General features: G+C 38.6%; 1 long non-coding RNA gene across 1 annotated transcript in view; it reads left to right on the top strand.

Annotated features, from left to right (window-relative positions):
* The window catches only part of LOC131539646 (uncharacterized), a 53254-nt gene that overhangs the window by 22282 nt on the left and 14761 nt on the right, over positions 1-16211 (top strand). Inside the window, exons 6-9 of the long non-coding RNA XR_009270935.1 lie at positions 8013-8093; positions 14260-14564; positions 15242-15356; positions 15583-15736. This is a non-coding gene — a long non-coding RNA (uncharacterized LOC131539646). The remainder of the gene's footprint in view (positions 1-8012; positions 8094-14259; positions 14565-15241; positions 15357-15582; positions 15737-16211) is intronic.

Raw genomic sequence — 16211 nt, 5'->3', positions numbered from 1 at the left:
TTAAACTACATTGCATAATTATCGCAAGAAGCCCCGGCATCCTCTATTGTTGTTTAATTAGCCAGTTAATGTTGTTAGTCTGTGCTGCAAACCATTCATTTGTCTTGCTTAAGGAGCCTCTCTTGCCGTAACGGGGAGGAAATTGAGTTTGTTATTTATTGTGAACAGAGACAAAGTGACGGTTATTAAATTTTAATAAGCTCCAGTTTACACTGCTGAGTTGTTGATGACAGCGAAGGCTTTATTACAGGACGCCGCTAACCACCGGCGAGCAATGAACCGGGGTTTTTGCCATGTGATACGAGCTTCCTAGCTTTTTCACGGAAATGGGACTTCCTTTCCGTTCTGTAAGTTGTCCTGTGAGAAGACATGGCGTGCTATATGTGAAGTTGCAGTCGCGTATTGATCCTGGTAATATTCCTTAGCACTTAACCTTTACACTAGCTGGACGGGATATGAAGTCCCTTATTGAATGTGTACTTTTATTCCTTCCTCTTGTGACGGGCCTAATCGATAGCCTTTGCTTCATTAGTTAGCAGAGCTCTCAGTTTTCCCTCCTTCAAAGCTGAAATTTATCTACGTATGGCAAGAAGGGAAACCAGGTGCTTGTTAGACCAGGTGTTTTATGTCAGTCCAGTTACCGGCGTACAATACTAAATCAATAATGGTCTTGTTCGGTGCCAGATTTACGATTATATTTAGTATGATTAATAATAGGGTGTTCCTTCAACTTGGGGCTTTTTTTAGTCATATGTATTTGTGGAAAATCTCTTACAACACACTTACAATCTTTTCACTTTTTTTCACCCAAAATCATGAACATTTCCAAACTAATTAAATTTCTGCCACCTCTATTCAATTCAAACTCTTATTCATCCATTAATTGCTAACATAAAATGCAGTGATGAAAATAACATTTAAAATGTTAAAATTATTTAAAATGTTGACCTTTTTTTAAAAAAAACCTTTAAGGCTGTTGTTTATTAACTTTAAGGCTTATTTAATAGCTAGCAATTTTTTATATCATAAACCCATACTAAATCATACTTTTTCATACACACATTAAGTCATACATACATAATTTGACAATTACAGTTTGACTGGAAATGATGCACAGTAAAAACAGTAATATAATTATATTTGTCTCATTTCATCTCATTGCTTAGACTTTTGTCTCACTCATTTCACTTTTGAGAAAAAAAAAAGTTCATTATAAAATCATTTGTTGTGGAGGAAATGACACTTGTTATAACGTGTGTTATTTACTTAAACTTGATCTTTTTCACACAATAAATATCGAAATGATTTGTTTATTTCACTGTTTGTTTTTGATACTGATTTTTAGGGCATCTGAAATTTAGTTCATAATATTTAATGATATATGGATTGTGAGTTGAAGAAACACTCAGTAATGCTTGTGAATTACCGATTCGGGTGTCTTCGAACCATGAAGTCTTTCGGATAAAAAGTTTTATCCTAGAGGTTCTGTACTCTGTTTTTATTTTCATTCCCCTTAGCTGTTTTTTTTTGGATACACGCGATTAATCACCCTCATACCCGCATCTGTTCCTCTGCACACCTTCACCTGAAATTCTGCAGTCGGAGTCCCCGAATTGCATCCATCTTCCCTGTGCAATTGGTTGACACATTATCTCATTAAAATGTACAAAGAAAACTCCTTCTCTTTATCTGCGATAATCTAATTAGCATGAGGCAGATGGTTTAATAAGCGATATCTGCGCCGTTTAGCCTCCCAGACGCCCAGGTGGAGAGCCGGGGAGCCTCCTCTGGATGCCTCTTCTCTCCCTGCCTGTGAATGGCTCTCCTGGGCTCATATTATTGCTTCCTCTGCCTGAGGGTAGCAGCGCTCGTTGCTCTCCAGATATGAATACAGAAGAAGAAGCTGAGGGAATCAAACAAGATGAAACCCTAATTATTTAGCTTATTAACCAAGCCTAACTAGTTAACAGATGTTCGGAGGTTTGCGCTGCAAATTAATGCATTTTTTCCTTCTATTTTTTTCTTAATTTTAGATTGTTTGTCTCGTCTACATGGTTATCAGCGATAATAGCACTTGCCCGCGGGTGAAGATCAATATCATATTATGCAATCGGCCCCTTCTCCTTACCTCGTGAGTCTATCAGACGTGACTAGGAAGAGCAGAAGGGCAGAGAGAACGAGAAAGGCCGTCATTAAGTAGAGGAAAAAGTCCAGTGACCAGATTACATTACAACCTTGTTTTTCCCACTTCTGACAGTTCTACCGGCTGATAATGAGGCGACGAACCCACTGCCCAGACGTGAACGCTCAGATGAAGTCCGGCCGACAGCCCAGCCATGGCCACTACATCCTGAATCTAGGCAAATAGGAGCCGGGCAGGCAGCCTTCGCTTCGGGTCTGAAGCGCAGGGAAAGATCCGCTCAATTACCTCCCCAACTTTCAGCTGAGGTCTTCTTACTGACCGGCTGAGAGGAACCGTAATGAGAGCGGATTTAGAATAAAAAAATGTGCCCATCTACAAAGTCAGAAGGCAGCTTGGCCTCAGATTGATGGCTGGAAATGGTGGGGAGGTCAAGGCGAACCCGTGAAGCGTCACCCCAGTGAAAGATATGGCAGAACGGCCTAGCAGAGCCAGAGAGAAAGGTGGTCCGCTTCCCAGCTCACCCAAAGCCTCATAAGCAACATAAATGGAGCTTTGCTTCACTCGTCTACACTCTGGAAAGACCTTAACGGCCCCCATTAACACAAACCAAAAGGAAGTCTTATGGAAGGCAGCCATAGAATTACTCCAAAGCTGAAATTTTGAGGATAAAGACTTGGGAGAAACAGATTTTCTTTCAACCAAAGAAGAGGATTCAAACTTAAATCTTAGCCTTAAACAATTTGGCTGTATTAATATATAAATCTTCCAAAATTTCTTTCAGTACTTTGAAAATAAATAAACTACCTGGATTTGGCATCCAAAGTTACTGTATTATTAGCTTCTCATTTCAAGATCGTTTGCAAGTGTGACCTCTGTCCTCATATGATCTGAACAACATGCCAATTAAACGCTCTGTGAACTAATCAGCCTCAGAAACACTTTCAAAGGAAATTGATTATTTCTGAAAGAAAACATGAAATTAGTCCTGCACTTCTTGCCTTAGGTTAGAGATTAGAAATCGTGCTCATACTATCTAATTCAAACCAGTGCCAGCTCGCTCGGAGAGGAAGGACCCCAGAAGTTAATTACACTCAGCTGTGAATTGAAACAATATCTAATTGCATGCTGGATTAATTACAAGCATCTGTGGTGTGCATGCCTAAACAAGAGCCCTCATAAATAACAGCAGGTACATCTACACAGATGGGAATTCTCCAGCACAGCCCTCAGTTTACTTGGAAAACGCGCTACTACTGTACTTCTAGTTTGGTAAGGCAAAGTCTTTGGCCTAGAATTGTAATACTTTCTGGTTATTTACCCATAACCAAACCTATTTATCCTGGTATTAATATTTGTCTCTGGTGATCTGATCACAAGTGGTCAGCTGAGACAGATCACTGTTTACACCTGGTATGTAATTCGGACGTCTTAAATTGCCTTCTGTGACCACTTCTGAAGGCCAATGTGTGTGTGTCTGTATATGCGTGTACTTTTGTAAGGTTTTGCTTTCTTTATGAGGGCCAAATGTCTCCAGATGTTTCCAGATGTCCTCATAAAGAAAATGTGGCTACATTGTTGTCCCCATGAGTAAAGCAGCATCATAATGGAACTAAATGCTTGTTCATGTCTAAAAATACCAAAACTTTAGAGTGGAGTTGAGCTTTGGGTTAGTTAGTTAGTCTACAGTAATTATAATTAGCTTAATTTAAGAACAGTAGATGCCAGTGGGAAGACCCCGGTACATTTTCTTCATTATTTCTTCGGCATCTTGTGTAGGGTCTAGGTTTCAGACAGATCATCCCTTTGCTCTCCTCCCGGGCGCCGATCAACTGGCATGTTTACATACAACACTCTTCAGTTTAAAGGAATTTGCATAGTCAAATCCCTTCTCATATTATAAATGTAATTAAATCTCTTAACACAGAGGCAACCTCTGAATGTTTTCGCTGCTGAAGCACTTTTTCCCCCGCTGTTTTACAATCAATTAAAATGAAGGAGATTCACAGTCATCGCCGAAGCGCTCTGATCAGCATCAGCTGCGAGTTTATGATGTGCACAAGACAGTCACAATTAATGCGAGCCCCGTGCTCGCAGGTGTTCTGCGCCTCAGGCCGCCTCAGGAGAATCATATCTAACTTTGTGCGGACCTCAGTCAAAACTAAGACTTTGCACGCGTCAGGTTTGCATTAAGAATATTAATGCCCATATTAATTTTGTATTGACCTTTCTTGGCCAGCTTCATCCGGCAGTCCAAACAGAGAAAGAGGCAGTTTTAATTCCCCGGTTTGAAGGCAGAGAGCCTTCGGCTAATGAAAAAAGGCAGTCAAACAGAGCTGCTCACACAACATATTAAAATAGCAAGATCAATAGTCCACTCTATGATTATAGCCAAACATTCCCATATTCCCAAACAGCAGGCAGGGAAGAGTACAGCCCTTTCTGTAGGATGCCAGCAAATGAAATCAATAGCATGACTTTAAGCTCAGGCACTGAAAGTAATGGGTTTTAAATATTTGTGATGTCTCCGGTGAGCGTTTTGTGGAGGTCTATTTTAGGATACTCTTACTGCAGATATGTGCACAATTCGCTGTATTTATGCCATTCTCAGCAATATTCGGAAAGCTTGGCCTCATGTTGAAGCGTGTTTCTTAACTTTATGGTCCTATTATTGTAGGATCGTACATATATTTCTACAGTAGGGAATCTTAAATTTTTGAGCTTCCAAAATGTTGGCAACCCCTGTAAAAGTAATACCTAAACTCTTTAGCATCTCCGTTATATTCTTAATAATAATACATTTTGGCATTTTTCTTTTATTTTTTTTTATTAAATCAGCCTCGTCTTGTTCCATGAGTTGTGTTTTTAAATATTTGAGAGTTTTTTTTTTTTTTTTTTGTTACTTCCTGTGACTAATTTTATTCATGCTAATGCAGCCCGTCCAACCTTGAGATGAACACTTATGTTATTCAGTCTGTAAATAATGTATATTTGATTCCAAATTATGTATAAGAAATCACAATATATCTCGGAAAAGTTTGTGATTAGTTAAATTAATAAGACCTAGATGTCACGCGAGCCCAAGCCGAGAAAGTCTGAAATCAACACATTAAATATTTGCCTCTCAGGTGAATGAACACTTCTCAAAGTTCATCGTTTCATTATTTTTTAGGTTTCAAGTACACTGGCCGTTGTGTTTAGTCGCAAAATAAACTTCAGCAGCGACAAAGGGGACGAAAGGAGACACGTTAAGACTTATGTTGTGTTTTTCTAAAGTCGACTTTCTGTGTAAAGATCACTCAGGAGAAATTACATTTCTGCTTTGATTTAATTAAAGCTAAATATTGGCCAGTCGTCAACGGCCGGCCTGGCGGATGCTTGACACTATAATTATCTCCTGAGGTACTTTGTCTTAAAGGCTGCGCTCGAGCGTGAAACCAATTCCAGCGTTCACTCATCAGAGGCCACGTCGCTCGGCTGTGTTTGCTTACCGTTTCTTTAAGTCGTTTCTGAATTGCACCATTGGATCAAACGGGACCGCTTTGTGACTCACATTGGCCGGGGAATTACAACCACGCTGCTGTTAATGAAGAAAATAATTCAGTCTGTTTGGTGGTCTAGTAGGTGGTAATTTTGAGCGCAAACGTGCTATGTTTTATTGTGAAGGTTGAAAGAGCCTAATATCTAGACCCCAATTCAACAAAACAGCATTCACAACCCATTGTACTTTGTCAGTGTGATGTATTTTTGATTTCTGAAAAATGTATGGCGAGACATCAGCAATCCACTGGATCATTAAAAGGGCTCGTGAAACACAGTTAGTTGTGAGAAAAAAAAGTGATTTATGATGTTTTGATGAAAGCCAAAAAATTTTTTTTCTAAAATAATGGAATTGATTTTTATATGTATGTGTATGTGTTAGCTTTTGTGTGTGTATAATGGGTAACTAAACGACATTTCTAATTTGAGTTTAGTTTACCTTGATGTTCTAAAATAACTAAAACTACAACTGAAATAAAATTTATAAAAACTATATAGACATACAAAAACAAACTACTAAATATGACAAATACAACATGCAGACTAATACTTTTGAACTCAAATGAAAAGGGAAAATATAAAAATAAATTTACAAGATATGAATGATTACAAAAACTGATGTGTAATATCTAATGTAGTATGTATGTGTGTGTGTGTGTGTGTGTGTGTATATATATATATATATATATATATATATATAATATAATATAGTTTTTCCAGTGTCATTATAGAAATGCATTATTTAGCCATGATTCCTTCATTCTTATTATAAAAGTGTTCGAAAAATGGGGAGGGGAAGGGAGGGGGGGGGGGGGTGACTGATCATGTGATCTTAAGATAGCGGCCTCCATTAGGAGACCTGCTCCATGTAAAATAAAACTGCTTTTATTGGGCTACTGACACTCAATTATTTCCACATTCAACACATTTTTCAAAGTATTCATTTTTTTGTCTATGTTCTGTCATAAGGAAAAAAAATAGCGGGTATGCCTTTAAGAATCTTAATTTTAGGGTCAACTTTAATTTCAGAGGGATTGAGAGGCCATGATTTGTGCTCAGACAAGCAGACGGATGCAAATGTTAGCAGATGTGGCCTCCCAGACCAGAAGTATTGTATTGCGGTGATGTAACTTGTAGACACTGCAATATGTTGCTTTTGATGGCACAGCAGCAGAGTGTTACGACAAGCCGAGAGTATCCACCCATACATGTTCTATACTTTTTGTCATTGACTTATCTACTCCCTCTCTCTTTCCCCCCTCATTCCTTCTTTCTTTTCTTGAATTATTCAACAATGTCACAGCAGTGACCTGTCCCTTGTCAGCACTACCTGCAGTACCTGCAACTCTGAGGCTGTGGTGATGTGAGGTCTGTCTCTCTTCTTTGCTTTCTCTCTCTCTCTCTCTCTCCTGGCTGTAATTTGTGTCGGTGACAGCAGGTTGACGACTGAGCGGCAGAATATGTTTGTGTGTGTGTGTGTGTGTGTGCGTGTGCGTGCACGAGGCCTCCTAACACACATTTTCTCTCTCTCGCTGCCGTGTCATTGTGAGAAGCCTGGAGGAGACAGGCCGCGGGTTTTTTAACCCGGCGCTCCGCCGTTCACAGCTGCGACTTGTCACATTAGTCAACTCAAATTTTAAGAAAATCAATTCCAAAGTTTAATTCGCTCGACTCCCATGCCTGTTCTCCCTCCGCACCTTGGCCGTGGCGCCCCCCGCCACCCCCCAGCACCTCATGAAACAGACTCCCAAGGGGCACAAGTCATCAATCTTAAATCACGTCCTCAAAACTAATGGCGGAGCTCTGTGCCGGGCCTGCTAAATTGAATTATTAGTGGATTGACAAAAAACTGCTGGGATTATTTTAGGGACATGCAGTGAGAGGCTTAATGACAGGAAGTGGCGGGGGGTGGAGGGAAGGGAGGATGTGGCCAGAGTGAAGTAAGAAGGGAAACGATTCAGAAGGGTCTTCGCTTCCATCTGTAAATCATCGAGGCATGTTCACCTGTGCAAGCCAGTCTTGGGCCGAAACACATTCTCTATGCGAACGCAGATGCTTTATGCAAGCAAGAATGCATTGCACTCTCAATGTACCACTAGGGGCGCTGGAGCGTGCATTGGCTTAAACTGTCCTTGTATAGTCAGTGTTCCCTGTCAGGTCAACTGGTAGAGAAACAGTATGAAGTTTGACACATTTGTTGCTAACTAACTGAATAATATCACATTTAAAGGTTAAAAATGTTTCACCACTTTTAGCAATTTGAAGCTACGTTAGTAAAACAAAATGATTATGAAATGCATCTTGACTTTTTGTCTCTTTCTTGTCTCTGTAGATTCATCTTGCTTTCAACCGAGTGCAAACTTCACCACCTCAGCTTTATAATCTCAAGAGGAACAGGTGACTTTTTAGGGAGGTATGAATATTTCTGAATCATCATGAATGCCGAAGTTGTTAAAAATTGCATCCTTTTTAATGTGTGAGAGTGTTGAGAAGCTGTGGTTTTGCCACTGATTACCACAAAATACTGTAATAAAAAAGCAATAAATACATTAACACATGTAACACATCCTGTTTCTACTGGATTGACTCTGCCAACTAACTCTCTTTGAAAATGTTGATAACTTATCTGACTGTCTGGATATATTTGAAACCATGTTGTTAATTCAGAAATTGCTCTCACAAATTTAGTGGACAGTTTGAGTCTTTGGATTCATTTAAATTAAACTGATTCAGAGTCATTTGTTCTGGAGTCTTTTGCAAATTCATAACTTTGTTAATCGTTTTGACTGATTAATTAAAATAACTGGTTCTAAGCAATCACACATTCTTGATTTTTATTTTTTTTTTATTCAAACTTATCACTCTGGAAATAGTGAATCTTGTTAACCGATTCATTAAAAGAACTTGTTTTTTTTCTCCATGAATCATTACATATTCTGTTAAATGATTGTAACAAATTGTAAAAAAAAAAAAAAAAAAGATTGTATGAAATATTTGGTGCAATGTCGAAAACATACTGTTTGCTTAAGAACAAATGACTCTTATGAGCCAGTTATTTTATTTAATCACACAAAACATTTGAATCACACTGAATTTGTAAGCACAGTTACTGAACATCTCAACTTTCTTCTGTATTTCGTAAATACAGTATAGTTTAGTATGTAGTTCAAAAACTGAACTCTATAGGAAAAGCTTGTGATTCCCATCACATCCTGCCAATATTGAGTGGTCTGGGCATGTAAACTGATGTTGAGGTGTATTTACAGGGGTTTTCCCTCCTCACAGGGGTCTTGTGTTGTGTATGAGCATGTGTGTTTAGAGTTACAGCTGTGCTCCCGGCTCATGATGGTGATGGATGAAAGTTGCTCTATCCCAGAGCGCGGCACTGAATTAAATTGAAAGGTACTGTTGATTCCCCCCGTTACCGCCTCAGAATCAAGTTTGTTAGAAATTGATTTAAGCCAGGGGGGTCTTTGTGGAAAGAAGAAGGCAGCGATTTCCTCTTGATGGGAAGGGATGATTAGATTTGTTTTGTCTCTCTTTTTTTCCCCCCTTTGCTGGTGTCAGCAAATCAGATCAGCTCTCCCTTGTCAACACAAGCTCCTTGTTGAGCAGTCAAAGCTAATTTGCAGACATGCCACTTGTTATTTTTTGTCTTACTTCCCCCGATACCCCATTCCCTTTCTTCTCATCTGTCCGCCGAGATGTTTTGACACTAAACGTTGAGTTATCCTGTTCCACTGTTGAAGTATTGTGAGTGATTTGTATCCACTGTTGTAATCCACTGTTTAGACTGCACTCTTAAAAACAGGTTCTTTATTGACATCTATGGTTCCATGAAGAACCTTGAAGAACATCCATGGAATCTTTATAGATGTTCTTATAAAATGTTCTTCACACTAAAATCAATGGTTGTTTTAACAACTGTTCAATAAAAGGTTCTTTGGAGAACCCAAAATGGTTCTTCTATGGCAGGGGTGTCAAACTCCGGAGCCCTGCAGAGTTTAGATGCAACCCTAATTAAACACACCTGATCCAACTAATCAAGTCCTTCAGGCTCAATTGAAAACTGCATAGTATGTGTGTTGGAGCAGGTTTGGCACAAAACTCTGCAGGGCTGCGGCCCTCCAGGAACTGAGTTTGACACCCCTGTTCTATGGCATCACTGCAAAAACCCCATTTTGGAAGATTTTTAAGAGTGTCGATAAGGAGTTAGAAGCTGTAGAGGTTGGCTGTCATCTTTCCTACCTTTTCTACAGGATGGTTTCCTTTGGGAAAACAGAGCTTCTGACTCGTCATTCATCACCGGTGGTTCTGGTCTGTTTTGCAGTCTCCAATGTCAGGAGTCTATCTCGGTCTCATCCATCTTCAGGCCAAAGTCTCACCTCAGCACTGCAATTAAACCTCAACCTCTTGTGCGTAATAAACAAGTGGGCCATGTTAAACCAGATCAAATGCGGCTTATCATATCTTCAGCTGTTTAATTCAATTCAAAGATGAGCCGTTACCTCCACTCGGTTTTTACCATCGGCCCCATAAGGTGTCAGTCAACGTGTCATCAGGCTCTCCCCGAGCTGCCCCGGGACGGTGTCCTGTTTTGAAGACTTCAGTCCTTCCCATCACAGCGATGGGGACTAAAAGAGACTAGCGCCGTAAACCTCCATGTCTGTGCCGTCCACAAGAGATTTGTCAATACACTGAGCCATATAGGTTCTGGCAGGCTTTCTACAGGGACGGCATTTGCCTTGAAGTACTGTCTTTTCTCATCTTCAATGTCAGCCCGCGGGCTGGAAGACAACATATGTTCTCTTCATGTCCACCAGACACGGCCCCACCAGTCACATGACACATTATTGAGCTTAAATGCATCACATATTTCAGCTTTCTTCACTACTATGAGAACAGATGGCGCAAATTACTGTGGCAGAGATACTTTGACAAACACGCGGTGTCCCGGCACCGAAATGACAAAATCATTAATTGGTATCGGGTACGTTGGTGATTTTTCGCACAGCGTGAAGGCCTGTCTGAAACTCACAGATGTAAAAGATTAATCTGTTGCCTTCAGGTAGGTGAGATGAAAATCAATGCCCGCGATGACGACTCCTGACTGTTTGGAGTTGCTCTCCTCTTTAAACAGAAGAGGAAAGCACTTCCTCTTCCTCCTGGGGAAGTCTCTTTTTTGTCCTTGAACGGCTCTGTGATGGTGACCCCTCTGGCTGTGGTAATTATGACAATTTGAGGAATGGCCTGCAACTATCAGTGCTTTCCTCTCATTTACTCAACGTGGAATTTAATTGATTTTACCACCCAAGAAGCCAACTAAATATAATCATATTATAAACCCTTTCTCTATGTAGAAAGTGATTTTTGTGCTCCATTTCTGTGACATGCGTTTTGCTGCTCTAAAACTATAATCAGTTTTTGTTGTTTTTAAAAAAATTGCTGTTTTCAGTATTGTGAAAACTTTTTTCAGCTAATTAATTTATTAATGGGTAATTCAACATTATGTAATTAGTGTCGATCAGTTTCATGAGATTATAAATATGAATCTTTTGTCTTCCAATTAATATTTAAATACTAATTACAGAATATAAAGCTTAATACATTTGAGTAATAAGAATAATTTTTGTATATTGATAGTAATTGTTTTTGTTGTTGTTTTTTGTTTATTTTTAAGTTTATCAAGTAAACATTTTATTAATAAATAATTAAACGTAATCAGTTTTAGATCCGTTTCATGATATTTTAAATATGAATCTTTGAAAGGTCTATATTTTTTTAAGTTTATTTAAATACTTATTATTGAATTGTTCTTTATTTATTAGTATATATTTGCAGTTTTATTATTAAAGTATAATTTATTGTTGTTGGTATTGAAGTATTTTATTTTGTTTATTTAAATAATCTAAAAATTATTTAAAATTAATCTGAAAAGAATCAATATGGTTATATGACATGAGACAACTAGCAATAGTTAGTTACGCAGTTTAGTGATCATTATGCAAACATATTTGACCACAAAATGACATAATTGACTAATCAGACGCTATTAAATAAATATTATAAAGTGTTACTCGAGTATTTCATAGCAAGTTACCATTACCATTACCCACTGTGTATGAAAACGCAGTTCATTTTTTAATATTCATTCAAGTATTTCAGTGCAGCCATAACCCAGAGTCCCATGTTGAGAGCTATAATCTTGCGCCTCTCTGGATGTGTGGAGCCCTTGTTAATGTTAAACAGAGATTAGCCCTTTCATTTGCCATACAGCTCAGTTCTCGCCCCCTCGTCTCCTCTGCCCCCTTCAAGTATTCAAAATTAATACTACCCTCAGCTCCGAGGCCACTGTCTGATATTAACAAAGTAATAAAGAGAATGAATTTTTTAAAGCATATATTCTTAGAGGGTTAATATTAGACTGTTATCAATGAGAGGTCAAGTGATGTGGGGAATTTTGCTGTCCGTTGTAGGAGCTCTGCAATTTTGATAGCTTAGTCGTTACTCATTTAACTTTTATTTTATATGCCTTAATATATGGCGTATAGGTGAGCAGCCTTTTTTGCAATGAGCTTTTTATGGTTGGTAGTTATTTTTACCACCAATTTGTGAAGAGTATGCATTGTTTAAATGGATAAACAGATAATTAGGATATATACAGTATTAGGATTTCTTTATTACCCCTTTCTAGATACAAAGATGTGATGCCATCTTTCCTTCTGCCTCTCCAATATCTCAGTTCCTCTCACTTCTTCTTTTCTGTTGTCCTCTCTCTCCATTAATCTTTCTGAAAGGCCTGATATCATCCATCTCCCCAGTCGGCTATTCCCGAAGGGTAAATTACTCCAGAGGCCCGCGTGGCCCCGCTCTGTATCAGGTTGACCCACGTCTTGTTTGCCATTTTGTGTACGCCGCTGTTTATTTAACAAGGAGCAGAGTGAGAGGGCCTTCCAGAGACGGTCCTTTGATAGTAACTTTGACACCCGAGCTGAATAATAACCCTCATTATGGAGTGGCTGACAGCTCCTGAAAGAGCTGATTTATGAATATGCTGGGGGCTGAAGCCTGCTGCCTTTCCCTGCTCGCTCTCCGCGGCTCCGCTGGCATCTCGGGCCGACACCGTCCCTGTGCTTCCACCTTCCTCTCCTCTCCTTTTCCCCTTTCTGTGCTAGTGATTACAGGCACGTTACTTCAAGAGATTGTAGGCTGATCTGAGAGCCTGAGATCTGAAATCAGACCAAGAAATAAACACATTTCCTCTATTGGTGTTTAGATGAAAAAGAAAACAACATATGGGATGGATGAATATGGATAGAAGGATGAATGGATAGATGTGTGAAGAGACAGATAGATAGATGAATAGAAATAGATGAGTAGGTAGATAGTGTAAATGGGTAGAGATGGATGGATAGATGGGCGAAGAGATGGATAGATAGATGAATAGAAGTAGATGAGTGGGTATATAGTGTAAATGGGTAGAGATGAATGGATGGATAGATGGGTGAAGAGAAGGATAGATAGATGAATAGAAGTAGATGAGTGGGTATATAGTGTAAATGGATAGAGATGGATGGATGGATAGATGGGTAAAGAGATGGATCGATAGATGAATAGAAATAGATGAGTGGGTATATAGTGTAAATGCGTAGAGATGGATGGATGGATAGATGGGTGAAGAGTAGGATAGATAGATGAATAGAAGTATATGAGTGGGTAGATAGTGTAAATGGGTAGATATAGATGGATGGATGAATGGCTTGGTAGATACTATAGATGAGTAGATATGGGTAGATATGGGTAGATAGATAGATAGAATTACATGGGTAGGTAGGTACCACAGATGGCTAGATATGGATGGTTGGACAGATAGGTGGATAGATGGATAAATACTGTAGAAGCAGATAGGTTGGTTGAGAGATGGATGGATAGAAGTAGATGGGTTGGCAGAGGTTTGGATGGATGGCTGAATAGAAGTAGACTGGTTGGTAGAGAAATGGGTGGATGGATTGATGGATGGATGGATAATCATTGTGATCTTTTGTCAAAACATAACTTGTTCATAAACAATTTTCCTTTTCACATGATATCACCAAGCGCTCTGTTTTTTTTGTTTTTTTTAACCCTTCCCTCCAAGCATCTGTCATGTGCAGGCCAGTTTTGATGACCCAAGTCATTTCCTGCTGGATAAAATGCCTTATTTCTTCCTCAATGGATACATTCTGAAATATGTAACATTAAAGTAAAATGAGTAGCAAAGTGTTACATATTTAAAGTTTTTTCTTTTTCTTTTGTAGAGCAATACTCTCTGCGGTTCTCTGCATTCATACTGTCAGTTCATGTTCAGTCAGTCAGTTCATAATCAAGTTAAGAATCTAAAAAGTGGCATTTCTCTAAACTTGCAACTATTTCTTTTTTATTTTTCGGATAGTTGTTCATGAAATTTTAAACCCACCCATGGGAATTAAGCCTTACACTGTATGTATTAACCCTTTTTAAATATCACCCATATCAAAGCTTGCCTAAATAAATTATGAGATATATACTTCTCTCTTTTCTTTCTTTTTTTGACACCCCAGCAGAATCAATTAAGCATGGAAGGGAAAGGATCTTTGGGAAGACTGTGGGTTTGGAGAGGCCTTGAGCCCGAGCTTTGGACACCGTGGAGGTGGGATATCCAGTGGATATGCATAAACGGGTTGAGGAGGATGAAAGCTGTTCAGCAGATAAAGCCATAGCAGCCTGTCGGAATCCTGCCATGCTGGCCTTGATTTATGACCATCTCAGTCAGACTCCCTACCAAATCCACCTGCTACCTTTTTTTGCTCAGTGGAGATGCTCATGTTTGAGCCGATAGTACAACCAAAGTTCACAAACACACAAGGTAAAGACTTGTACCACTAGACTGTCAATTTTGTTTTCAGAAGATAATGGCAAGAAGAAAGACTTTTTTAATGCTGCTCTATTACTGTATATAAATCTTCTGTTTACATAGAATCAGCCACTTGCCATGTGTAATATTTACTGGCCATTAATTGATTTTGATAAATTAATAAAATGTATCATTTATTCAAATTTTATTTTAATGTATTTCCTAGCAGACATTAAACATTTTATTTTATTTTTTCATTTTTATTTCATTTAAAAAAATACATTTAGGTCCTTACATAAAATTCCTGTGGTAAATTTTGAAATAAATCTACTCATACTTAATAACATTTTTATTAGTAATTATTGGTGTACTTTTTGCAGACAGGTCACAGAGAGTGCCAAAAAATTATGTGATTGCATCGCAGCTCTGACAGAGCTTTCTTAAATCTTAAAGTTTAAACATGAAAAAACTGTTCATGTTTTTCTTCTTTGTCAGTCTGCATTTCCATAAATACTGTATGAAAACCAAAAAGCGGCACAAAAACTTAATTGACACCAAAGCTCAAACATGATGCCTATTATCAGCAGTCCACTCTGAGCCAAAAAGCACCTCTAGAGTAGCAATGCTGTATTATTTGGTGCTATTTTCGTGTCATTAGTGTAATAATGATGTGTGCACGGTTTCCTCAGGGACGTGGTCTGGTTCGTCACACTGAACCTGAGGACACAGCCGATGCCTCTGAGTAGCACTCTGATGTTCCCAGTTTCTCCTCTCTCGCACAACATTAAAAAGTCTGGATAAAAGGTAAGGAATAGGCTTTATTAACTTTAAATATGCATGATGTTTCTGAGAAAAGTGCAGTACGGCATCGAGAAACGTCCAAAAGCTTGACTACTTATTTCTCCTTATTTTTTTCCCTCTTCCTCTCTCCTTCTCAAAAAGTGTAAATAATTGAAAACCGAGAAGGGAAGGAAAGGGGGAAAAAGACACCAAGATTCTGACACACTCTGCATAAACATCTCCTTATTAGTGACCCTAGATGCCCAGGGAGATTCTGCCGCCACACACACGCAGTCACAGCGGCTCTTGCCAGCGTGACTGAAGCGCCCTGCTGAGAGCTCCGATGTCAGGGGTCAGTCTTCACCATCATAACCTCTACAGACGTGTCTTCCGGTCTTTCACAGGTGACTCACAACTGTGAACGATTAAGCAGTAAGGTCAGAGAGTTTGTGTAGTATTGTGAATATAGCCATGGCAAGAAAGCATTGTTAGGCAAAGTGTTTCTTTATAAATGTTTTGTCAGGTAACTTAAAATTACTTATATAGTCTATTTATTATACAGTATACAGAGAGACACACTGCTGTTCAAAAGTTTTGGAAACACTTTTTATACAGAAAGGACACGTGAAGTTTATAACATTTGACAGTAAAGACATTTAGAATGTTACAAAGGAGTTCTATTTTAAACAGATGCTGTTCTTTTTAACGTTCTATTCATCAAACATTTTCAACATTGATAATGATGAGAAATGTTTCATGTTTCAGCATTGCACCACAGGAATAAATTACATTTTAATATATATTCAAATAGAAGGCAGTTATTTTAAATTGTAAAAATATTTTTTTATTGTATTTTTTTTTGTTCAATTAAATGCATCA

This window comes from Onychostoma macrolepis, chromosome 04, assembly GCF_012432095.1.
Source record: "Onychostoma macrolepis isolate SWU-2019 chromosome 04, ASM1243209v1, whole genome shotgun sequence".
NCBI lineage: Eukaryota > Metazoa > Chordata > Actinopteri > Cypriniformes > Cyprinidae > Onychostoma > Onychostoma macrolepis.
Note: the sequence above shows the minus strand (reverse complement) of the source record. Positions and strands in the feature narration are given on the sequence as shown.